Consider the following 26,284-nt stretch of genomic DNA (forward strand, 5'->3'; position numbering starts at 1 on the left):
GTGTAACAAAGGAAACACAGTAACAAGAAAGAGACACTAGATCCACTGTTGGCTTGGCAGTGAGGTGAAGCAGTCAAATAGAAACAATTATTTAAAAAAACCTCATAAAAGTGCATGTGCATATATGTTTTCCCAGAACACAGATTAGGACATCAAGGATATTTCAGCTTAAATAGCAATGAAATCAATGCAGCTGCTCCACAGACCTTGACATACCTTGATTTAGGCTTAAGAGTGCCTGGGTCACTGTCCCCTTCCTAGCCAGTGAAATTTGAAATTATTTTAAAGTTTGTCCAGTGATACTTTTCTTTCCCAGAGGACTCTGTAAATGCAATGACACGTGTTAGCACAGAACAATTAAGGTACTGCAAATTATCCAGAATGTTGCTGCAAATATCATAGGGGTTAAGATTCCTTGGCATAAAAAAATATGAAAAAATAAATAGTGCATGAAATTAAGTTTTTTCTAAGTTATGTAAAACATATAATAAAAACAGTAACAATTATTTCTGTAAGTAGAAACACAAGATAGTCTTCATCATGGTAGATCAAAATTTATAGAAGTACTATCAACCTGAAATCAGATTATCTTCATAAAATTAAAGCTACATCATATTTATTCTGCATATCTTCATTAGTTTTTATTGGTTTAAAATCACTAATCCTTAAAAAAGACCAACCAAAAGAACAACTAAAAGAACAAAACCCCCCAACTCTTCTCTAAATGACTGAATCACAACAAATGGAAAGTAGTAAATGGCAACAATGAAAGTACACAGAGAGTTCTGTCAGAAATATAAAGCAATATATTTCCTTCACAATATTTTTCTTATAAGGCATAACGCTAGGTAAGCTCTAGTTATGGGTGTTTACCGATTTACAACTAGAAGTACAATTGAAATCTGGGAGAAACCAACATGAAAATGACATCTTCTGATGTAGCGGCACCGGATGTAATGAGAGAAACAGAACAATCTGGGTTAACTGTTTCTAATCTAAACTATTGTCTAAATGCTATTTTGGTATAAGAGAAGTAATTTCTGAATTAATAAGTAAATTTCCTTTGCATTCTTAAAGTTTTAGGTTTTTATGGTGTTTTCTGGCTATTTAAAGGCATTCAGTTTATCAGTGTTTATTTTTCTCCAGTTCCTATAAATCCAGGCAATCTGAATCTTGCTCTTTCTTGGCTTTTGTTGTTTTGGTGGGGTTTTTTTGTTTGTTTGTTTGTTTGTTTGTTTTCTGTAACAGGAAAATCTCCATTAAATTTTAATTTACTGCCCATTGTGGACAGCATATTTAACAGAGCTTCTACTTCATACTCAAGAACTGGGAACTTATTTTTCCCAAGTAGATTAAATTTCTCTTATTTCTTGTCTAAATGCCTTTTCCTACCACAAGACATGCCAGGCAGCCTGTTCTGCAGTAGTGCTGTACTCATTGCAGCAGCAGATGGTAACGAGCATCTCAAGGGTTAGGACTTGCTTCAGACTTTTGGTCTTGCTCTCCATGTTCTGATACTATCAGCAAGATGCACAATTTAGCATTTAGAAGAAAAGCAATCCACAAACAAAGAGTCACAACCTTCTGTGGATCAGTTAGCACAATCCAACTAGCCTGCTAAATCAGATTTGACTTTCTGTTCGCTGTGACAACACCCTGAATGGTTGATTTTATGAAAAGTAGCTATTTCATCAACTCCACATAAAAGAAGGCAATGGAGAACTCGGCTTTGTCCGTGCATATCCCATATCCTGAGTGTGACACAGCAGCATCTACCTCACTAGGTATTCAAAATGTTGACCAGCCACAAGAGTGTGTGTGTAGGAATGGGGACAAAATAAGCTCCCGGTTTTCAGGAATATTTTAGCTTCTATTTCAACTGGCACAAACTGCACTATTTGAAGTAATAATGCACTTTTCAGTCGCCTTCTGAACAAAGCACTGTCTTTTTTTCTCAAAAGACCTCATAGTGGTTGAATTCAGCTAGAACAATGAAGCAACTGTAAGAATGTAAAAAGGACTTCATTGGTGTTAAATGGGAGATGAACTTCATGCACTTTTATAAGTTTGAATACTCGTGGGCCTAACACCTCCCTTTCACAAGAAATGCTAAAATGCAAAGTAATTTTATTCTTTTAATCAAAAACCAGATAATCTGTAAGTGTGCAGGGTCTTATGATCAGACATTATAATTTTATTTACTGATGTTCTGGTGTAGTAACATTATAATCTGTTTGATCTTCTGAACTGTTGTGCCTTACATCACTATAAATCAATCCTTTAACAACATTACAAAATTGACACATTTCTATTTAAAAATAAACATCTGGTTTATAAAATTTTTAAATAATAGGACTATTGAAGCTTTGAGATTTTTACCTAATGAAACAATCATTTAAAAAAAAAAGTTATATGCTTGACATTACTATAGGTTTTGCTTTTTTTGTTTGTTTCTTTAACATGCAAATAGACATCTCACTCCAGAACCTGTGTAGTTTCTAGAGAAACCTTCCTCCTGGCTGAATGACATCTGAAGTGCAAATATTTGCATCTAATTTCTTCTACCTGTCCTTGGCATAAATATCCTTCTGCACTGCTTGTTTACTCAATGTCCAAAGCAATTGCAACTTCAGGATTTTCAAGGACAAAGACTGATAGAGCAATTTTATTGTGACTATGAAAAAGATTACTTGCTTATAAACACAGTTTCTGAAAAAGTCTATCTTCATAGGTAGTCATTCCTCCTGTCCCTGTCAGGTTTTGTAACCTCGTGGTAAGCATTCTCAGCTGGAGCCTCTGACAAACTCTGGGTTTGGACAACTGTTGTCCTTTTGTGGGTAGGTCACCAGCCTGACAGATAGAGAGCAACTGGAAGTAAGACATTTTGTCCCAGTATGATGTTCTATCATTTGTCATGTATGGTAGCGTATTAGATAATCCTAATAATCCATGCTGCTCTTAAACCCTAAGAATTCTTGTGGGTTCTGAGAGTTCCCTGTTCTAAACAGAAGATAAGAACTTAAGAACCTCCAGAAATTGTTCAATATTATGTAGGATCCGACTCTGGCAAGTTAGCAATAGCATGAGGCTGGAAACTATGGAACTGCTGAAAATTATAGTAACAGAGAGGGGACAGCCTGGCTTTCTTAATAATGAAGCTGTACACACAGCCCTGCTTCGTCCTCCCTACATCCCCAGAAATTCATTCATTGTGACTGTCACCAAAGCAGTTGCAATCCTTCCACAGCGCAAGAGAACATTATTACTTTAAGGCTAATCCTTTAGCTTCATATAGGAGAAAGGAGAAAATTAGTCAGTTCAGTACAGCTCATTTCTGGCTTTGATTTGCTCATGAAAGTAAGCACATAGACGCCAATCTGTATGCAACCACAGCTATTCTAGAAAATCCTTCCTAAAAGAACTAAATTATTTTTACAGATAAGCAGAGTTGGGTTTTCCCCCCCTGCAAAATGTTCTCCTAGTTATCACAGTATGTCGAAATTTTCAGTTAGTAAACTAAACACTTTTGTGTTATCAGTGGCATATCCAACATCATGATTTACTTCAGTTCATCTGATATCATGCTTGACTAAAGCATCAGGAAAAGGATGCTGCTGGTGGTAGAATAATAAGCTTGATGAACCAATACCTTAATCAAGTCTGCCAAATACTATCTTGCTATGAATAACCTGTTCCAGAGTTCATAATACTTTGGTACAGTATACTGCAAAACATAATTTTTGCCCAATAAAGAAACTTCTGCATGAGTTACAGCATTCAAGCAGCTGATGTAATGAGAGAAATTAGCATTCACGGTATCTTTTAGAGAACACTAAACTATTCCCTTATCTTTCTAGAAGAAAGCAGTCAAATCCTGATTACTAACTCAATTACTCATATTTTGATTATTTACATTGCTACTCAAAGCACATGTATACTTTGCTTCATCTTCCATTCTAAGAATGGATCAATGCCTTTCTAAAATGGGATTGTATGCACACTGTTCTCCTTGCATATTCCTACTGGAATTTCAGGCACACTATACACCCATACACGCAGCTTATCATACAGTATCTGAGAATGCTGATGTATTGCAAAAATCCATTTGACACTGCTAATGAAGTACAATTATGAATTAAAAAAAACCCGCGTTGATGGTTGCTCTATGTTCACGGGGGGAAAAAAAGAAATAACAAAAGGTGCGCTTATCACTCGACTCAGCAGCTGCCAGCACGAAAGGACACATCGCAGGGACACGCTCCTTACAAGCACACAAGTAAGCCAGAAGCCGTCATATTTATTCATTCCTGACGCGGTACCGGCGCTCGGAGTTGGGTCTTCCACCGCCGCCGGCGCCCGAGGCGGGGGCCGGGCCGCACTTACCCGCGCCGGGCGGCGCTCGGGACCGGCGCTGCCCCCGCGGCCCGGGCTGGCTGTCACGGCGGCGGGGCCCGGGCTGGCTGTGACGGCGGCCGCGGCCCGGGCTGGCTGTGACGGCGGCCGCGGCCCGGGCTGGCTGTCACGGCGCCGGGGGCCCCTCGGCGCTGCCCAGGTGTAGCGGCCCGGGGAGCCCCGCTGCGCGGGCGGGCGCTGCGCGGCGGCGGCCGCCGCTGGTTGGGCGCTCGGCGCCTGTCGCTGGGCGGCGTGAGAGCGGGCTGGCCCCGCCTCGGCCCGCGTCTCCGCCCGCCCAGGCACAGACATGACACAGACACACGGGCGCTGCAGCCGCCGCTGAGCCAGCCCGGGGCAGCGCGGCGGCGGGCGTGCGGCTCCCGGCACCCGCCGAGCGGCAGCGGCGGCCGCTCCCGGCTCCGCCTCGGCCCGCCGGGCGGGCAGGCGCGGCCCCGGCACCCGCAGGGGGCAGCCTGGCACCGGGCGCCGGAGGGAGCCGGCGGGGGAAGGCTGACAGCGGGGAAGGGGCGGGAGGCGAGGAAGGAAGGAAGGAAGGAAGGGGAAGGGGGCAGCCTGGCACTCAGACTCGGGGGCGGTCTCCAGGCATGGGCACGGAGCGAACCCGGTCGGAGCGCGGCACCCAGCGGTCGCTGACTCTGGGCCGGCAGCAATAGCAGCGACCGCGGCGGTTCCGGAGGGAGCCTCTCCGTGCTCGGCTCCGCCGTGCCGGTGACCTTCCCGGAGCTGATCGCCAGGCCGGGGCAGGGCCTCCTCTCCCCGCGGACAGTGTGCACCAGGCCCCGGGGAGCGGGCAGGAGGCTGGGCCGGAATCTCCCGTTGCCCCCGGGTCCTCCTGGCCGCCGGCGGGGCCTGTGCGCCGCGCGGTTCGCCGCCGGGGAGAGGGCGGGGGAAGGCGAGCGGGACGGACGGACGGACGCGGCCGGGCTGCACCTCGGGACAGCGCGGGGCGGCAGGCCCCGGAGAGAGCTGAGCTGGGCGGCGGAGGAGGCGGCCACCTCGGCGGCGCATCCCGGCAAGAGTCGGGACCTCGCCACCGCCCTCCTCCTCCTCCCACCGCTAGCGGCTCCTCGTCCCGCGGAGAGTGAAGCTGCCGCTGCCGCCCCAGCTGGGAGCCGCTGGCAGACACCTCCGGAGCGCCGGGCTGCGGGGACGGAGCCGGAGCTGCCCGCCTGGAGCGCAGGAGGAGGAAGGAGCGCTTGCTTGCGCGGAGCGGCTGGCGCTGAGCGCCCGGCCCGGGAGCCACCCGGGGAAGGTAAGCACCTTCTTGTCGAGTCTCTGCTGCTTTTGGAGGCGAGGGGCGGGGGAGGGCAAGAAACAATCGGTGAGTGTCTCCCTTCCAGCAGCCCGGGGAGGGGGCACCCGAGTCCGGAGGGCCGGGCTGGCAGCTTTATGTGCTGGATTTTAATCCCCGTCAGATCCGGAATTGAAGAGATGCTCAGGCGGAGGCGCGCGTGTCGCTCCCCGGCACAAAGGGGCACGTCCCCCCGGGCGAGGGAGGGTTCTCCGCTCCGCTCGCTGGCCCGGCGCCGCACGCCCTCTGCTCCGGCCGGGCTGCGCTCCGGCTCCGGCCCCGCCGGGTGCCGCTGCTCCGCGGCCGGGAGAGCCGGGGCTCCGGCCCCGCCGGGTGCCGCTGCTCCGCGGCCGGGAGAGCCGGCGCTGGCGGCCGCGCCTGGGACGGAGGGAGTCGAGCCGCGGGGCGTGAGCGCTCTGCCCGCCCGAACGGGAGCCGGGGGCAGAGCCGGAGTTGGGCTGGGACGCTGAGCCGAGCAGGGTGATTTCCGCATCACCCGCCAGCCTCCCCTGCAAGCCTCCAGCCCGGGAAGCGCTCCTTTGGGAAAGCTTCTGCTATTACCTCCTATCCGAGAAGTGTGTCATTTAGATCATTAATCCCTGCGCACCGGGGGATGGGGGAAACTAGCAACTTGCGGCCCTGTGGAGGTGACGTGAAGTTTGACAATGCCTTATGTAACACTTTTTGGAGAGATTCCTAGTTTTTCTCCTGTGCCCAGTTTTGGCAAGCAAGTGATTTTTCTTCTTTGTTCAACATCAGACAAGCGATTTTTGTGTTTTCACCTGAGTACGGTGTCTCCTGCTTTGTTCAGCTTAGAACAGGGCTACTGGTACACAGTATATAAAGACTACTTTTTCCCTGCATGCATTTTTAAATGAAAATTAGCCAGTGGAGGCTAGAACAGTTGTTAGAAGGTCTTACCTTTTTCTGTATGTATTTCACATAGCACTCTTAAAAGTACGACAGGAAACATTTTTACAGCATTGATTGTCATGCATGTATTCTGGAATGTATGGATGCCAGGTTGGAAATGGCAATAAATCACATGTCTTTTAAATATTCTTAGCTTTTTTTTTAGACAGTATCGGTGCTGGAAAGGCTGGAAAGACTAGAAAGCAACAGGCTAAAAAAAGTGCTGTGTTAAAATCAGACCTGGCAATTGCCAACAGGTCAGCATATTTTATTTAATGCTATCTGCTGGATACAGATTTAATTTTTTGTGTACAAAATATTTTAAAGTTGTTCAGAAGTAGAAGTAGAGGGAAATTTGATGAATGGGTTAAAATATTGCCTAGTTTCTGTAAGGGGTTATGTCTTCTACCAGGGAAAAACCCCAAAGTAAAAATAGAAAACTGGCCTCACACACGAAAAGACAGAGTAGTGATTTGCCACATCTCTTCAGACTCCCACTGAGTCGCTAGGGGGACTGGTTTGGATGGGCTTCTCCTCATTCAGTGGTGAAAATGCATAGACTGTTGTGATGATACCTATGAAATGTTCTTTTTTTTGCCCTTGTGAAGCTTCATTGTAATACTGTAAGCTTAGAGGAGAAATCATAGAAACTTAGGTGATGAGTTAAGGGCAGGGGTCTTCTAACAAAGTCGTTTTGCTCCCTGCTGCAAAGGAGATAGACAATCAGAGGTTAGTTTAGTTACAGGAATAGGACAAGTGAACAAAAAACCTTACATTGAATGTCTTCACTGTGTTTCAGTATTTTAAAATGGAAAAAAGTGGAAGAGGTATCCCTGTGCTTCTTGAAAACTGGCAATTGCTGGTAGGTATTCTGACTTTGAAATGTGAAATTCTTATCACTTAGGTGTCCTGTGACGGCCCTTGATCAGAAAGGCTGCAAGTCATGTAAGAGCTGCAGTAGCTGCAGAGTCTCTGATGGATAATTGGATTGGTAGGTTGGTTTTGATTTTTTTTGTCTTTTAATTGCCTGCAGTAGTAGCTGGTGCCTATTTTCCATCCTGTTGATGTTTAATTCTCATGATTTTTGGGTTATGTTGTGTGTGGCATCTTTTGTGTTTGAAGTATGTACCCTCTTCTCAGTTGCTGGTAGGTGAAGCATAGCTTGGAGGTATTTGACTGGCAGTATGGAGCAAGATACTTTTTTTTAAATGTCTGAAATATACATGAAAACTTTATTTTCTTTGTTGTTTGGATGACGTGAGAACATTGTAAGTTTTCTCAGGTCAGAAGAGACATGCACTGGTTTTCTATAAAGGAGCACTGAAAATAGTATTAGTTATATCTTGAGTTCTCTGTGCCAGCTACTCAATCTGCAGAAATTCTGGAGTACAGTCCTCAGAAAGCCAAAGTGCAGAGCTGGAATGAATGACTGCATGCCTGTTGGAAACATTAAGATCTGTCAGAGGCTTGATCTGAAATTTCAGTGCGTAGGACTTAATATTAGTAAAAGTAGTATTGCTTCTGAATTAATTATTTTAGAAAACTGTAAAATTAGGTGTCTCCCAAGTGCACTTAACTCACTGAACTGAAGTGTTCTTAAAAACAATGATTTTGAACTCGTGAGACTACTTTCTGCTCAGATGTGTGGCTTTTGTTTTTACCTGGGATAAACAATCAGTTGTTAATAGACCCTTACTGGGATAGTCTCCTCTTTTATCCTTTGTCTGATTACTTTAAAGTTTTTATGTGGCCTTATAAGAGCAATCTTAAAAAACAAACACAGACACAAAACCAACAAAAAATAAGCTTTTTTTTTGCCTGATGTTTATAAAGGCTTATAATTGGTAAAATTCATAATCTGACTACAGAGTCTTTGCACTGTATGCTAAACTGTCCCTATATGCAAACTCATATTGATATTGATGGAAGTGTTTATCTAGACCCTGAACAGCAATTAATTTTTTTAAAAATGTGTGTCTATCCTTTTTCCCTGTCTTGTATGAAAGCCTATGTTAATGAGCTCTTGTCAGCTTTGAAGACTTTTCATCATCTTTATTAGAATAAATCAACAAAATGTCTGTTTTAAGGATATGAGATTTCTGGTGTATCTTCTTCTCCTGTAATGTGTCTGTGCTGATAACGTTAAGATTCATCTCAGAAGAGAATATAATGGTCAGTGCAAATTTGCAGTTGGTTATTCTTCATGAGTGTGTTTCCATTCTCTTCAGAGTTGGCTCTGTTGGTTATTTGCCTAATGCTGTGACTAAACAACTTTCTCAAAAGTAGTTTTGTGTGAGGAAATATACACAATGTCCATTGCACATGTCCATTGCAAGGAAATGTACACAATGTCCATTGCAAGGAAATGTACACACGTGTCCCTTGCACTGTTTTTGCTCTGTTGTTTGCGTTTGGCTCATCTTCCTTTTGGTAGTGAGTGCTAACTTTAGAAAACAACCATTGTTGATTAATGCTGGCCTTAAAAACAGTCATTGTTCATTATGCCACACTTGGCATAATTTAAGAGGTGGAGAGTCAGAACTACCTCAAGGAAGATATTTTTACTTTTTTTAAATTTCCTTTTCATTGAATCACTAATTTTTGTCTTCCTTGTGACAGACCCACCTGAAGATAAAGGTTAAGAAATGGGGGTTGTGCCTTGTAGGGATTCGTTACTCTTTTGGTGTTGCTTGGTTCAGTATTTGGAAGGTCTTGTATTTGTCAGAGCTTGCTCAGTGCATGGCTGTAGAAAGGGAGCAGCAGATAAGAAATTCTATTTTATTTGGAAGTTGGTAGCTCAGAAATCAAGGAGAAAATTGCTAGAAAGGATTATCCTGGCCTTGGCACTGACTTTGAAGAAATCTGCCAAGTCTGGAATCCTTGTTTAAGTGCCATCTGTGTCAGAATTAGAAGCAAACTGTGCAAAATAGTTCCATTACTCATTCTAATTTGCAGATCTGACCAGGTCTGATAATGTTTATAGTAGTATCCACATCACCTTCTTTCTCAGCTTTCGCTACTATTTCCACAACACCGGGTTAACTGGGTAGAAGCTACACTTAAAATTATCGAAAAGAGCCCCAGTAATGTTCAGCCTGTACTGTAGCAAAAAGTCAGATCTGATAATGTAACCTTAGTGGTGGAAGAAGTTGGAAATCTCAGCCGGTGCAGGCAGAGTGCAGCCTTCATTCCTAATGCCCATGTAAGATAGGTATGCCTGAGAATAATAAAAAGAAATAGATTCTTTTTTAAGGTTGGAGTTCCCTGTCGTCGTGGCTCTGGTTGCTTGACTAGTGAATACTAGAAGAGTGGTGCCATCACCACTCTACTCTTCTCCCATGCATTTTTGTGTATTGATGAGTCATTTCTGTTACTCCATGTCTATACCAATTTTTAATCCTCAGGGAATAGTTGCACATGATGACCAAGACTATATGTGCTGGCTGAGAGGCAGCTTGTCAAGGGTCAGATCAAGGAAGAGTGGCTTGATTTTCTGTTTTCCCAGAAATCTGTGAAAATCCTAGCAATTTCTCATCTGCTGTTGTTTGACCAAACCTGCCACTAGCAGTGGTAACACCAGAACCAGAGCTTTCTTAAATAAGGACACCACCCATGTCAGTGTTAACCTGCTTTCACTCAGCTGTGCTGAGAGTTACATGTGTTAAAAAAACATGTGTAAGGAAAAAAAAAAAAAAATTTAAGCGACCCTCTGCTTCCTTCACAAGAAATGTTCTGCTGCTTAAAACTTCCAGGGAAGTTAAGTTGTTGACATGCATCTCTCAATAGCTCCTCTACAGTTTATCCCAGAATTAAATACTAACATACAGAGTATCAACATTTCATTTCTACCATTAGCTTTTAGATTTTATCTACTGATAGGCACTTGGCAGCTAAGACTTAAGACTGGGAGAAAACTAGAAATTGTTACTGAGGAATATTCATTTAAATACAAAGAAGAAGGATGGATTTTGTTTTAGCAGGACACAAGAGAAAGGGGAGAGAAATGAAGGGAAGGAGTTGTAGAGTTTTATTTATTAACTGAAATATGAAACTGCTTACAATTTATAGATGGATTTGGGAATGAATTCAAGTTGTTAGCTTGGAGAACTGAGTATTTCTCATTGTGGAATGTCAAGTGTCACTGAATGGTGGAGTGGGGTGAGCAAGAAGAATTGAGAGCTAGTCAAGTGAGGTGATGTTTTCAGTTGATACTTAGATTTCTCAATCCATCTTCTTCTGGTGAGGTTTCATTGTCTTCCTTTTCTGATTTCCCTGCTGTGCCCCTGAACCCCTCAGTACTAAATTCTCTTGGTGATTGTTTTCCCTTCTGTCTTCAGTTAATGTTGCTTCTAATCAGTACTGCAAATGGGATTTTGTGTTTAAAAATTACTGGACTTCACTGTATGAATCTGCTTAATTCAATATTTTTCATGTCAAAGGTTCTAGAAAGGTGTATGCCATTGGATAGAAATAAGAAATGAAACCCTATAATTTTAGCATTATTAAATACCCAAATGTATGATATTGTTCTTAATATATTACTTTTCATTGTTTTGTTAGTAGAAGGGATGCATGAGGCTTCCTAGTATTTTTATATAAAATGAACTGACATTCACCTTGAGGCTCTTCAAGCAGTAGCTAAATTCTGTATTTCTGTAGTCTCATCGTTTTTCAGTCCTAAGACTGGTTCTAGAATGTGACTCAGATTTAAACCTGTAGGTTGTCATTCATGTGAGACAAATTTTCAAAGATAAAATATTGGCTGGCATGCTTGGGAATTCTGAAATGAGATAAAGATGGTCCCTACTGCTTTGAAAGGGTGCAATTGTCTGTATTTTTGGATTCTTCCATATTGAGCATACTGTACAATTAGATGCTTTTTTATCAAAGTAGAGAATTGGAGCATTGAAGTAGGTGAGGTCCCTGTAAAGGTGGACATATTTTTGTTGCTTTTATTGGAAAGTTATAACTTACATTCTTGATCTTGATATTCCAGAACTCTTTAATATCAACTGCATTATAAGAAATCTGTTCCTCTTCTGAGGAACTATTCCAAGTAGTAGAAATCAGTAGGCGATGATGTTGTGAACCATTTTTAGAACTAGAAGAGCTGCATGTTTGCCTTAACTTCGACAAAGCAAAAATGATCAGTTTAAGAAATGGTAGAAGCTTTTAGTTGGTGATGTCTTCCTCCTTGAGATTTGTGTTGTCAAGATGGAGGTGCTACAAATGAAGAAAGAAGGGGAAAAAATCAGTGCTGATAGTGAGTGAATTGGACTATGGGATGTGCTAGTGGCTAAGCCAGATCATTTGGTGATGAGCAGGAACTTTGAGAAAGAAGAAATGTGTATGGGAATAAATTCTCATTGTTCCATAGTTGCTCTCAGACCTCAGATGTGAAGAAGGGAGTATAGCCACAGTAGCTTAAATTCCCACCTTTCCTTCCAAATGTTAGTCTGCCTGCCTTTTCCCTTGTTCCCACTATAATGCTACTGCAGCTTAAAGGCTGCTAGATTAAAATAGTAGCTTCTAGCAAATTCTGAGGTCATTTCAGTCTTACACTGTTCAGGTTAGCCATGTAATCCTTCATTGCTGGAACACTTCCTTTCCACCTGAAGGCTTTGCTTTGGGAATGATTCCTGCACAGCCAAAATCAGGATGTTTTCCAGCTGGTTTGAGAGTGGAGAACCCTGCATTGTAATGTCTTGCAATATGGTTACCAGTTTTGGGAATTACACTTCTACTGTTGCTATCTGGAGTCTTGCCCCTTGCTTTTGTGTGCTGTGCTGGGGAAGTTGGACTTAAAATCTCAACTTAGTCACACTGCCAGTTTCCACTACTCTCAGCCTGGCACCTGAGGTATATCCAACTGCATCATATACTAAAAGCATCTGAGGTGCTGTTTAGTAAGCTTAGATCTTGATTTATATTACTGTTGTAATGTGAATTAACTGTGCACAGTTGGTGAATGGGTTGAGAAGAAATATGTTCCTAACATTTATTCTTTATTAAGATGAGCAAAAATAGTAATATTGTGCCACTAGTATGTAAGGAACGGGAACTGACGACAGTATTTTTCATATGCAGAATAACCTTGCCAATTTCCTAGTCTTAGAGGTTTTGTGGAAATAAATCAGTAGGCTTCTGAATGCTTTACAGAGCTGCTTAGAGTGAGGAAAATGACAGTATAGAAAGATAAACCCATTCTCTGACAACAAACTGATGCACTGTGGGTGAAGTGATTTGAGCAAAGTTGTCTAAGTAGTTAATCAAAAAAACAAAGAGCAGAACCCTGGTTTCCTGAAAGAGTCGCTGTCCTGTGCCTTAAATATGTGGAGTATGTGAATAGTTGTTGTCTTTGGCAAGAACTACTGCTTAATATAGTTGTGCCTTAGATGATGAAACCAAATCCCTAATGATACTTGGCATATAATAATTGTGTTGTGTAAATATTCAGAATTCATCTTAAACAAGTGAAAGTTAATTGACAAATGGAAAACAGACAAAATAAATGCATCAAAGTGGAATTTACAAATACTTTTTTGCTGATACAGAGGCAGTGCTGTGACCAGGGGAAGAAAGGAGTGTGTTTTACATCTCGAAGATGGAAAAGAAGGAAATAGAGAAATGCTTAAAGGTGTAAATTAATGTATGTCTTGGTATTTAAAAGTTGTAGCTTATTGTTCTTTAAATATATGGAGTTTGTTTATGGTCAGGTGGTGCTGACAACCTAGAGAGTGTAACTGGAAAAGGCCACTGCCATTTAGAAGAAAAGCTGCCATAAATGAACAGTAAGGAAGCCAGAATTTCCCCTGGATTATTGACATATGTTAACTGGACTAAAAATATGGCAGCTTTATTGATTGCATCATTTTATATCCCCTTTGACCCATGATGAGCAGGGGCAGACACAGCATTTGTCTGAACAGAAAGCTAGTGTCACGTTGCTGGGCATGTTTGTTAAGGGGGCAAGGGTGGGGAGAATGAGAGAAACAGCATTGAGGTAAATCCATGTTTGACAGGTGTCTGAAGGTGATAAAATTTGATAGAGAACAATTTTTTCAAACATCCTAAAGCTCTTCAAATATTTCACGGTGAGTTTCTTCCCTTTCTGTTCTCAGTTATAAAAATGCTGTATTATGCATCAGTAGTAAAGATTTCTGGATCTGAGGTTAGTATCAAGATTTTTTTTTTAATAATTAATTTTACAACATATTTTATTCAATGTGTTTTGAGTTTTGTTCCTCAGTTTCATCTGTCCTGCTATTGGATACTAATATATTAAGAAAGGCCTAAGTTTTGTTTCTGTTAAGATTTTTTTATTTTCCTTTTGTCCTTAGCTTCATACTTTAAGTTGCTGTATATGAAAATAATATGGTCTGAGAAAAGATCTATTACATTCAAATTGTGAATGCAATACACAAAGCAGTTGTTTATTAATTTTATTAAAATGCCTAGGGGCTCTGGTTGAGAGAGGGCTCATTGCATGTTGGGTGAAGCACAAGTACACTGAGTGTACCTGAAGGATACTGTGTGATCAGGAAGGCTGGTCTAAACCAGCAGCCAGACACTGGTTTGTGCCTGGAAGTTTTCTGTAACAGCAGTGCTTTGAAAGAGTCAGGTAATGGTTGAGGTTGGAAGGGGCTGCTGGAGACCATCTGGCCCATCACCCTTGCTCAAGCAGGGCCACCTAGAGCCAGTTGCCTAGGATGAAATCCAGATACTCTTGAGTATTTTCAAGGATCGAGACTCCACAATCTCTCTGGGCAACCTGTGCCAGGGCTCACCCTCACAGTAAAAAAGTGTTTCCTTATGTTCAGAGGGACTCCTGTGTTTCAGTTTGTGCGTGTTGCTTCTTTTGCTGTCACTGAACAGGATCACTGAGAAGGATCTGGCTCTACTCTCCATTCAGGTACTTATTCTTGACATGCCTCACTAGTTTTAGCTCCAGGTGGGCTTTCCTGACTGCATTTCTGCATGCTTAGACAGTGTCTCTGTACTCCTTTCAGTCTGGCTCTTCCTGCTTCCTCATTTTGTATGCTTTCTTTTTGTGTTTGAGTTTTGCCAGGATCTCCTTTTTCATCTCTATAGGCCTCCTGCCATTTTTGTGTGACTCTGCTCTTCAGGATGAATGTTTGAGTTTGGATCCTTAGGTATCAAGCAGCTTTCTCTGATCCGGCTTTCCTTCCAGGGCCCTGTTCCGTGGGCTATTTTCAAGCAGGTCCCCAGAGAGACCAAAGTCTGCTATCCTGAATGCCAGGACTATGATCTTGGTTTTTTGCCCTTCTCCCTCCTATTGGTGTTGTGAATGCCACCAGGGTCACTGCAGCTTAAGGCTGCCTGTGACCTTCATGTCTCTGAGGAGCCCTTCCTTTTTAGTAAGTAAGAGGTCCAGCACAGAGTGTCTTGTTGTTGGCTTCTCTATCATCACTTAGGTCAGGAATCTATCAGTGCTCTCCAGGAATGCTCTAGATGCTTGCTTTTCCCTGGATAAGCATCTAGCGTTGTCCTTCCTGCACATACCAGAGTGGTTGAAGTCCTCCTCCATGAGGACAGGGCCTGTGAATTTGAGGTTGCTGCTCCCTGTCTGTAGAGGCCCTTATCCACTTGATTTCCTGGCCAGGTGCCCTGTAGCAGATGCTCTCTCACTACAGTGTCACCCATACTGGTCTGCTCTCTAATCCATGCCTCTAAGCTCTCACTTAGTTCATCATCCATGCCCAGACTAAGTTCCATGCATTCTGATGCCTCTCTCATGAGAGGTGTCTCCACCTCCAGGTCCTTCTGACACGCCCTTCCCCATGAGCTTGTATCCCTCCTTTGCAGCACTCTACTCATGCAAGCTATTGCAATGTGTCTTCATTCATCCCAGCAAAATTGTAACCATGAAACTGCATATAAATCTTGAATTCCTTGTGTTTACAATATTGATGTTTATTCATGCAAAAAATAAATTCCACAATGGAGGGAAGCAATTCAACTGAAAGCACTGTTTTTGCCAGTATAACTGTGACTAGTGTGGCAGCTTCTGCTAGCCAAGTGACATCAATCAGCAGTCACTCTTCACACCATCAACCAACATAGCTGGAGTGACAGAAATTCCTAACATAAGGAAGCATTCCTGCCCAAAAGTGCTTAGAAAATACAGCGGAGCATGCTGAAGTGTTTGAAAACTGGTAGTTTGTAGTTTTCCCTTTTTCAAATTTCTTGGACTGTACTTTTAATCTCAGTAATTGTTGTTTGAGTAATGCATGCTTATTTGTTGGTGGCTTAGTTTGTTAAAATGCCTTTGGAAAAAATACAGTTTGTGTTCCTGTATTGAGATCTACTGAAAGCAGCAACATGGGATGATTCTGAAAAAATCACTTTAGTTCTAGGACACAACTGATTTTCTCTGTTAGACTGCATTTTTTTACACTGATACAGTATTTTAAGTATATTTTTATATTCAGTTTGAAAGTGCTAAAATAAAATACTAGAGTGGTATTTAATACCATTTTTGTATTATCTAAACAAAAAACCTTTAACAGGATTGAGACAGATCCCACTAAACCTGACATGTGATGGTAATTTATGAAAATGAAATGCATCTAACATGGCAGGAACTGAGTCATTCATCACAGATAGAAAGAAATGTAAGTCTCCTTGTACTTTTTGTGTCTATTCTTTACCATGCATTTCTGAGTTTGTGATACAATTGTACTGATCACTACAAACTTGTTCCATTTGGTCTGTTTTGAGTCAGGTACTGAGATATTTTTTAGGACTTGGTGTCTTTGATTAATCAGAACAAAGTGGTATTTCTGGTGGAGTTTTAGTGGATTGAGCGCTGATTTTGCAGCCGGTCAGAGATAAAAATATTAAGACAGAAGCATTTTCAGGATCTGTTCGTAATATTAATTTCCATCTTTCTAGTGAGAAATGGCTCTAATTGTTCTAATTTTCTCAGATCCATTTTCAAATCCTCATTACTTCTACCCAAGGAGATTGCTACATGATACCCTAGGATGTTTTCAGTTAGATAGCCCTGTCAAATGCTAACCTAGAGCCAATTTCCATGCTTTTTCTGTTGACTGGACCTTTCATCTGAGTTGGCTGAGGTAACCCAGTGCAAATTCCCACTAGTAATCAAGCCTGCTGAACTGGGCTGAACAGTGGGAGGATGTGAAACCTGTGCCTCTTGCTCTTAGCTAGCTTCTGTTCCTTTATCAATATCAAGTTCGAGCTCTGAATTGTTCAAAGCCCTCCTCAACACCTGAGTGGGAATGTTTCTGCCAGGTTCACAGGGCTTCAGGCTGTACCCTTAATGAGCTGGACGTTAAATACTGAAGTGAAAAACTTGGCCATTCTTGCCTTACTCTTTCTATGGTCTGTCTCTCTCAAATCAGTGCTGCTGATGGAGGGAGTGAGGTACCAACCAATGCAGATGAGGACCTGTCTGAGTCCTGGTATTTGGGATTAACTGGCTCCCAGTGTTTTCTGTGGGGGAATACTGGCATGCATGCAATGATGCTTTGGGATTGCATGGAGTTCTCTGAAGAGATCCCAACAGTGATCTACATTAGTAGTGTGTGACACCCCAGATTAATACGAATGTAGCAGATGATGCTTTGTGGTGAATCTTTTTGCATAAGTCTTTCCTATTAGAGGCTAAAGAGCTACACAGTACCCTATAAAAAGAGAATGGAATTCAGAGCGTGCACTGAGCAAACTTTAACAAATGATGTCTTTGTATCTATCATCCTGGCTCTGCTGGGCAGGTGTGCCTTTGGAAAGGCAGTAATGGGAACTGCAGAGGAAAAAAAACAGTTCTTAATAAGATTGTAAAAGCTTTTCATGGTGGTGTAGAATAAAAAAAGGTGTTGCAGGTTTAATTTGAGAAAAGCAACAGGAATTTCAGTGGAAGAAGTATTCGAATTGAAATTAAGCCAGGTCTGCCAGAATCTCTCAATATTCAGTAAAATAGTACATCTTTGTTCTAATAGTGCAGAATGTGTTTCAGTGCATCACTATGATGGAAATGAAACCATGGTTTACAAAATTAACATAGCAGCCATCCATCCATTTTGCTACCAACTTCTGCATCCTCTCTTCTTGCTGCCTATGGCTGAAACAATGGTGCTTTTATGTCTTGGCATGTTAATATTTGCAAAGTGTTTTTGAAAGCTGAAATGCACAAGAAAGGTGCTAAGTATTCTTACTTTCATTTAAAACTAATTTTCCTTTGAGGTGTTCTTGTCATGGCTTATACTTTGTGTGAAAACTGAAGAGGATGCAGTGATTCTAAAAATTTTGGGCTTATGGAGAGCAGAGCTTTTACTCTAACACTGTGGCTCAGGAGTATCTTTTTGATGCAGGCAAAGATCTGTATTGTAGAAGCTGCTTTGCTAAGGGCTGGCATAGGAGTGTATCTGAGATTGTTTTATCAGAATGCAGAATGGGCTGTGCTTGATGCATTAAATTAATCTCTTTAAGCATCACTGGATGTCCAAGGTGCTGTTTTGCTTACTAGGGTTTTTTCTTTTCTCTCCCTGCATGTCTGTAGCTAACAGGTGGAGTGAAGTTTTGGTTTTGTGTGTATTTATTTCTTTAAAAAACAGAACATGCAAATAAAGTAGGGATTTTCTAACCAGACTTGGAACAGTTACTGTAATATTTGTTGCCATTGTGAAACTACATACGAGAGGAAGAAATTCTACAGAAATCGAATTAGAATGCTGACATGTCTAACTGCCTGTCCCATGTTTATATATTAAACTGAAAAGTAGTGAATGCTCCAGGTCTTTTAGGAATGTCTTCCTTTGAGGTGAAGATAAGTATGGAGTGTTACATAGTCAAAATTCTCAGCTGTAAGGTCATTAACTCCAATGAAATTATTTAGAATGATTGGTGATCTGCAGGCAATTTTCAAGTTGTTCTCAATTGGCTAGGAAATGCAGACTCATCTATGTTATTTTTATTTGCGTGTGCATCTAAAACATTCAGGAATTGACAAACTGAAATGAATGATTTTAAACAAAGTGTAAACTGATACAGATCTTATTTCTGTAAATACAGCTTAAAAATTTTTATTAGTTGTATTGCAAATCCATTAAGGCTTGCTCTAGCTATGTAGAAATGTAACAGCATGATGTCTGTCAATTTAAATTTTGGAGCAGGACTTCAAAAGTTGCAATAACTGTGCTCTTTGAGTATTATCATTACCTCTTAAATTTTGCTTTCAGTAGTTGTCTTTCTTCAAGTGTGTCTTGGTTTAGAAATGGTATTCCCCAATGAAGTGTTCTCACTGAAACACTCCAAACCACACACTGCTTGCTCACTTTGCCTTTTCTTGTCCCCATCTGGTGGGCTGGGGAGGACAACTGGAGGCACAAAAGAGGTTGAGATATGAACGATTTATTGGAAACAGCAATGAACTGGAAATTAACAGTAACAATCCTAATGATGGAGTGTCCAAGGAAGAGGTGAATGTACCCAACTGTTCCCTCTGCAATGCTGTGGTACCCTGGGAAGGACCCTTTGCTCCATCCCCAGAAAATGACCTGAGGTGGTGCAGAGTAACCTCCAGTCCCAGTCATGCCCCTCCTGGCTGTTGGGAAAATTAACCCTGTCCTGGCTGAAACCAGGACAGAGTGCATATTTATTTACCAAAGGAGGTGATGGAATATTTCACAGGACAACTTCAAGGCTTAGATGGAGTTATGTCTCCATGTGTTTTATGGGGAATTTCATGTTGTAGGAAGCATATTGCCTCCTGTACAAATGTGAAATTGTGTTGTAAATGAAATCTCTTAATTACTGCTCAGCTTTGCTATTTTACTTTAGTCAGCAACTGCCTTGCTGAAAAGTGCCATAATTTTGAAGCAGGAATTTAGGAGTGAAGATTTCCAACCAATTTCTTTCTTCCTCATCGTTACAAGAATAGTGGCTTAGTAGTCAGGAAGAAGAGCGTTCTGGTTTTGTAAATAGTATTCAAGTTTTCCTGTATTAGCAGATTTGAACAGCATGCTTGTATTTCTTCTTCACCTCCTCACTGGCACTCTCACTTCTGATTTTGCTTCTAGTTTTTGTACCTCAACTTTCAGTATACTGCCTCATGTTTTTACTGATCAGGTTTTGATCCACGTTTTGGATCACATGTGTGTATGTGGCTGTAGGAAAGAGGGCTTGCCTTAAGACCAAGTTTTCACTTTCTTACTGGGGTAAAAAAAGGAGGTTGATGGTAATATAAGTGTTTGGAATGTTTTTATTTATGTATTCTGAAAAGTATTTTTTAAAATTGAGAAGTGTATGTGTCTGTAGTGATGTCTGTAATTTTAACGAGGTGAGGTGGTATGATGACCTGTATAAGGTTTGTAGGCTACTTGGTGAAATCTTTTAATTGTCTGCTTAGGGTTGCACAGAGCATTGATTTCTCATTGTATCTGGAGTTCCAGGTTAAAATCTGAATTTGTGTGCTGTATAATTCCAGCATATTTTCTTAAGTCTTCATTTTGACTTAGACTGTGAGAAGTTTACGCACCGTGTATAATGAATATTCTAAATTTGTCAATGACGGTGGTGGTCTTGTTTGAGAGGTGATTGATTACTCCCTTGCTGCATCCCCAAATCTGTGGTGGCTGCTGATTGCTGTACTTGCCTGTTTAGTCTACAGATATATATTTCCCTGGTTTAGCCACTTGTTTTCCTTACCTTTGGATTTTGTGAGCATCTTTTAAACAAGCATAGTTTCTTCATTAGATGTTTGCACCATGGTGAGCACAAGAGCCGTGGGTCTTCGGTGGTGCCTGGCAACCACAGTCTGTGGTGCTGAGCATGGTGCTCTGTAATTGAAGCATACACAGTTGGATAAGACTGGCAGAGCTCATTAAAAGCACACTACTAAATCAAGTTTACTGAGTGTACTTTTAAATCTTACTCTAGACTCTTATTTGAACCTGTGAGAGTGTTTTTTCTGTTTGCCATTCATAACTATAGGGGACTCTAGCCTTCAGATAGCAGTGGTATTAACAGCTACAATATGGAAACAGAGATGGAGGTACTAAAAGCAAAGAGGGACAATGCAAAAACCAGCCTGTAATCCTGGGATAATGGCCTTAAGCCACATATCCCTGTGATTTATGCACTTGCTTTATTTGTTATCTTGGACAGAAAGCTTGTCACTGAAGAGATTTGATAATAGCCTGTTCACAATGATTGTAGTCTCTTGAATTCATGTAATAAACCAAGTAATTTTGGACCACTTACGGGTTTAGTCATCCTTGCTCTATGCATTTCACCTCTGATTTCACTTTCAATAGCTTAGATCAAGCTAGATAAGGATTTTCTGCTCACTTAGCTCTGTTCCATGGTGGTACTACATAGAAATGTCTTCCATTTTGTGCTTTGATATATTGGAACTTTAGTAAGATACACATGTGCTGTACTTGCAGGATGTGTTATGTGTAGTTGGCATATGTGAATATAGGTTGGTAAAACTTGCAACTTTGTGTATTTTGACAAATATTGCAACCCTTAAAGGCCTATATTAAGATAAGCAATCAAAAGCAGAAAGAAAAAAAAAGAGAAATTTCTTTCCTTTCCAACTTTACTGCAGCTGCAGTTTTACAGTAGTAAATGATGCATTAGTAGAATCTATAGGGGATGGATATGAGTTTCAGACCTTAGACACCCAGCTTATTCCAAGAGATGTACACTCAGCTGAGGAAAATGTATGTGGAAGAAAGGTTGCATGCTGGAGCAGGGAATCATGAGATTGTAGTGCTGTTTTTGAGGGGGGAAATCTGTCTGAGAGGAATTTTTCTAGGAAGGAGTTTATTCTGGAAAGAAGTACAAATGATGCTTTTACCTTGCTTTTTCTCTGACTGTGCATCTTCTCACTACATTAAAACATTGCCTTTGTGTTTAATCCATAACCTTGTGATGAAAAAGGTTGTTCTAGTGTTAGTCTTTTATGTCCTCTAAACTGAGTTGGCTTCCCTGCCGTGACTTCAATAATGCATCATTTCCTAAGTTCAGAGGATTTGATGTGTTTAGGGTGAATTTGTGACTTGCTGTTAGATGGTTAAAAGGAAAATAGCTGTAATGGGTTGGATGCAAAGCTGTTTCCCCAGCTTCTCTCCCATCCCACCCACTACCATGCAGAAGCATCTGTCTCTCATCTCCTCTTTGCCTTGTGCTATGTGCAAGTGCATTTTGACAAAGATTTTATGAGCAGAAATCTTTGAAAAACCTCTGAGACAAACTAGCAGTGGTGAGAAAGGCAAGTACTTCTGCCTTACTAGATAGCTGCTTGTGCAATAGAGGGTGATGCTATGGCAAATAAAAATATTTCTGTAGTAAATGTTACTACAGCAAATGAACCTGTCTTCTCTAGCTCTACTGAAATACAGCATCTCTCTGCTTGTAACTGTTACAACTTAAAGAACAATGCAGGAAATGTTGGCTGATATCCCTCATATAGCTTAGAAGATGCTTTTCTTTTCATGTCGTTTCATGAATGTGTTCTGTCTTTTGAGCTATCTGAATGCATGTAAAGGAGGATGTTTTCCAGCTGAAGATTATAACTGTGTTGTGCTTTCTTTTTAAAATGGCATACTTTTTACATTTGCAGATGGAAATGATGACTGAAATATTTTCTGTATCCTGAAGAAAGAGTGATGGTGGGCAGACATTCATAGTAATTTTAGGAGTTGTTTTTTATATGTGCGGGATACATGTATTGCTTTATTATTTCGAACATGTGTGTCTGGGTGCTTTCAGCTTGGGAGCATAAAGGTGTGTAAACCCTACTTTTACTTTTTTATGTGAACTTGCTGCAGTGATTTTAATTGTTACTTGCTGATATAAGGAGGTTTTTTAGATAACACACCTGGAAAGAATGAAATAGTATGTTCTCAAAACACCCCCAAATCTTTTGCAAGTAATGCTACAAAGAATGGCAGCAGTGTCAAACCAAATACTTGTTCATCACTGTGTGTCTCTTTGCACTGATATGCCAGAAGTTTGTTACTACTCAATTTGTATTTGGAACCAGCTCTTTGCTTGCTTGTACAGTTGCACCTTGAGTTGGAAAGAGGTATTATGTAAATTCAATCATACTTAAAAGCAATCCAGCAAAAGACAATCAGAGCAATAAAACTCATCCTTTTTCAGCTACCTGAGATATTTATTTTTTGTGAGTACTTTGTCAGCTCCTTGTGGAGGTACTTTGTGCCTGGGAAAGCCCTATTCAGTGTGTTCCAATCACTCACAATGGGCAGTAGGGCTTCTGACCGCAGAACTCCAGTGGTATCAAAAGTAGTCCAAATAGACTAAAGCCCAAATATTTATGTATCTGGCTAGGAAGTGTCATTTTCAGATTTAAAGGATTAGATTTCAAACTCCCTGTAACTGAATAAAATGCCTCTGCCTTGCTTCACTGACAGGCTTATGAGATTCTTTAGGGTAGAGATGATTTCTGTAAGAGGAAACCTTTTCATCCTACCAAAGCCTGGGGAGAACATTTTGTGGACTTCCCCAAACTGCTTTAGTAGTAGTTTGGCTTAACTGACTTCATGCTTCTATGTTAAAAAAAAGAAGTAAGTTGTATAAAGGTTTGGCCATAGACATGTGATTTGACTCTGATTGTTTGAGGAGAACAGATAGGTAGGCTTCCTAATTTGTTTAGGATTTTTATTCTTTGCATATGCACTTACTGTTGTGTTGTTGTAAGATGCTTTTTTGCTTTTATTAATGTATTTTGATACAGGGTTTGTATTCAATTTTGTTTCAATTTGATCCAGTTCTGGTTTTCTGCTCCTATAGTTGTAATATTGACACTGATTGTTGTCCAGGATCTATTTCCCTGTATGTTGTCCAGTTTGAAAATAACAGCATGACAATAAATTGTGTAATGTTCTGTTTTCCCCCTAGGGGTAGTTTCAGAGATTAGCAGGACCATGAAATAGTAAGGGAAAGCATCTGGAAGGTAAGACTTTCCAGATGGATATCCTGTTGAGATATAATAGGGGACATGCTTGGTATTTTTGTTTTGTTTCACTGTTTAGGAGTGTAGGGTGTTCTGCATTTCTTAGTGCTTTCATTTTTCATGGTTTTTTTTTTTCTGGTTTTTTTTGGGGGGGTGTGTTTTCCATAATGAGATGTTTCCTAATGCCAGAAAAATCAATCTGATTATCTGGCCAGATGATTCAGGCTGTAGAATTCCAACAGTTATTCCCCATTACAAGAATTTTGGAGTCCATAAATAAAGGTTAAGCTAAATCTAATGCTGAGTTTTTCATCTTTTAAGATTTTGAGTCAAAGAAGGTCTCACATTTTAAGGTTTGATCACTGATGGTTTTGTCTTGTGTTATCAGTTGTGTTTCCTGGTTTTTCCCCAGGAATTTCTGTAGGAAGCCAATTGAGCAGTATTGGCTAGAAGCACAGACCATTCAGAAAACAGTGCACAAATGCCAAACTGACCTAGAGAAAATACTAAAAGGGCATTAATCTAATAACAAACTATGTAAGCTCAAAAGATTGGAGGGACAGCTGTACCTGTTCTGAGGTTAGTGGTAGCAAATACTGAATGGCACAACTGTCATGATTTTTTGAAGAAGCTTAAGAATATGGCAGCACATTTTATTAGTAGCTCTTGGAATAAAATAGGTCAGTTGGAATAAGAAAAGACTACACATTTCTCAACAAAACAAAAGGTAACTATATCCAGCAGATACTGGGAGAATGGGAGCTAGCTAAAGTTTCAAATTAACTTCTCTAGCAAGATTAAATGCTGTACGGTACATGAAATTCCTCTTTCCCACCACCCTTCTAAAATTCCTTTTTGCTTTCTGGCTGGCCCAAGACTTAGTATTACCAGTAAAAGAACATTATCATCCCACATGATGCCTTAAAATTGAAGAAAAAGCACAGTTAATGTTTCAGGAAGAGTTCTTAAAATCCATTTATTGAGATTTAAATGAACCTGTCCTGTATCTAGAAAGAAGCAAATTCTTTTTCCCTGTAGCGGTTACCCTTTATTCTCTAATCCAAGAATTAGCCTGATATTTTTTTGAAAAAAGTAAAAATCAATAACTGAACTTGGACATTCTGCTCCCTTTATAACCATGTAGTCTACTGTTACTCTCCTGCATTAGAGCATTAAGTTGCAACACAGGTTCTTTTCTGGTTACAGTAGAAAATCCTTTATAATTTGAGTTTTCCTCAAAAAAAAAACCTTCCTTTGTAATGTGAGTTTTTTCAGGTGCTTTGTGATAATTGGTCACTTTGTATGGATTTTTAGTATGGTTGGCTGAGTAATCTTTATAAGAGCATGAGAGAAATGAGAGGAGGAGAAGAAAAAGGAAGGCTACAAGACTGGCTAAATCCCAAAGCAACTCAGATTTAAATATTCTGTTATTGGGGTAGGCATCTGACTAGAGCCGCCCTCAGCTGATATCTGGGGAGAGTGTGATCAGCTTTCAGCCATCCCTGAAATTCATTGTGGAAGCAGAGGTCACGGTCAGTATCAGGTTCAGAAGATCAGTACTGTTCTCTCTTACCCTCAAGAGATTTATTAGTAGGCAAAACTTCACTAAGGCACGTTTGTGTGGAATTCCCTTCAGCTCCACATCAACTACTTCTTAGCACTGTTAAAAAATTTAGAGTGGATTAAAACACAAGTTCCTCCCTGAGCTTTTCATTCAAAGGTCTGTTATGGAAATCTTTTCCCCTTCTGTCCTGGGAGCACACACGTGACTTTTGGTTGTATTTGTGAGATGTTTTTCCTAGGAATGACAATGGATCTCTAATGGAGAATTTTTTCTTCAAAATTGATCTCCTTCTGCTCTAAACAATTGCACTGTTCATGTTCTAAAAATTTGTGTTTAGTTTCATCTGCATGTGAAAAATATTGAGCTGGTTTATATTTTGTGTTTAAAACTTCAGAGGGCTGATGAAGAAATAAGTTTGTTTCATAGATGGAGGTAACTCCTGGACCAAGCCTGAATTACTCTTTGACATGTATTTTGTGCTCATATGTTGTGTGCTAGAGCCATTCCATTTATTACCTCTGTTGCAAGAGATGGTTCACTAACTTACAGAACAAGGATTGCTTTGCATCTTTCCATTACATTTACAAACACAAACAGGGAGCAGGGTAGATTAGTTACTTCTCCTTAGAAGCTTCACATTAAAAGAAGCTGAGAACCTCAGTGGCTGCAAAAACTGATTTTTTTTTTTTTGTCCTTCTTTTCACCTCATAGAGGCTTAAAAATATTTACTTAGTCCAGACTTGGGAATTCAAGAACAGACTGCTGCATTAGCATGTTTGGCCATGTTTTGCTTTCTTTTGCCAAGAATTGTTTTTGTATCTATTAATTGGAGCTGTCACTGTCCATGCCAAAGTAACAGCAATTTTTACATGCAGAACCAGCTTAACAATTGGTAATTAGCCACAAGTTCAGCAGCCCACTCCCTGGTGTATTGGTAAAGGTTCACAACTAAAGTACTGCCTTCATCTCATGGATTCTCTTTATTTGTAGTTGATATTAGAAGCCAGGGATAGTTCATGACAGTAGTTCCCTTGTGAGTGAGAGCTAGAACCAAATTAATAAGCACCATAGTTTAAAGAAGGGTGGTCTGTTGGAGTGACACTGGCCTGGCCACTAAGTGTGTAAATATTCCTTA

At 40.8% G+C, this 26,284-nt stretch overlaps 1 protein-coding gene across 1 annotated transcript in view; it reads left to right on the forward strand.

The window, feature by feature from the left end:
• Positions 1-5,126: 5,126 nt before the first annotated feature.
• Positions 5,127-26,284, forward strand: part of LARGE1 (LARGE xylosyl- and glucuronyltransferase 1) — a 283,741-nt gene continuing 262,583 nt past the window's right edge. Inside the window, exons 1-2 of the mRNA XM_059472096.1 lie at positions 5,127-5,665; positions 7,521-7,607. The gene's annotated coding sequence lies outside the window, so the exon portion shown is untranslated. The remainder of the gene's footprint in view (positions 5,666-7,520; positions 7,608-26,284) is intronic.

Source organism: Ammospiza nelsoni, chromosome 5 (genome assembly GCF_027579445.1).
Source record: "Ammospiza nelsoni isolate bAmmNel1 chromosome 5, bAmmNel1.pri, whole genome shotgun sequence".
NCBI lineage: Eukaryota > Metazoa > Chordata > Aves > Passeriformes > Passerellidae > Ammospiza > Ammospiza nelsoni.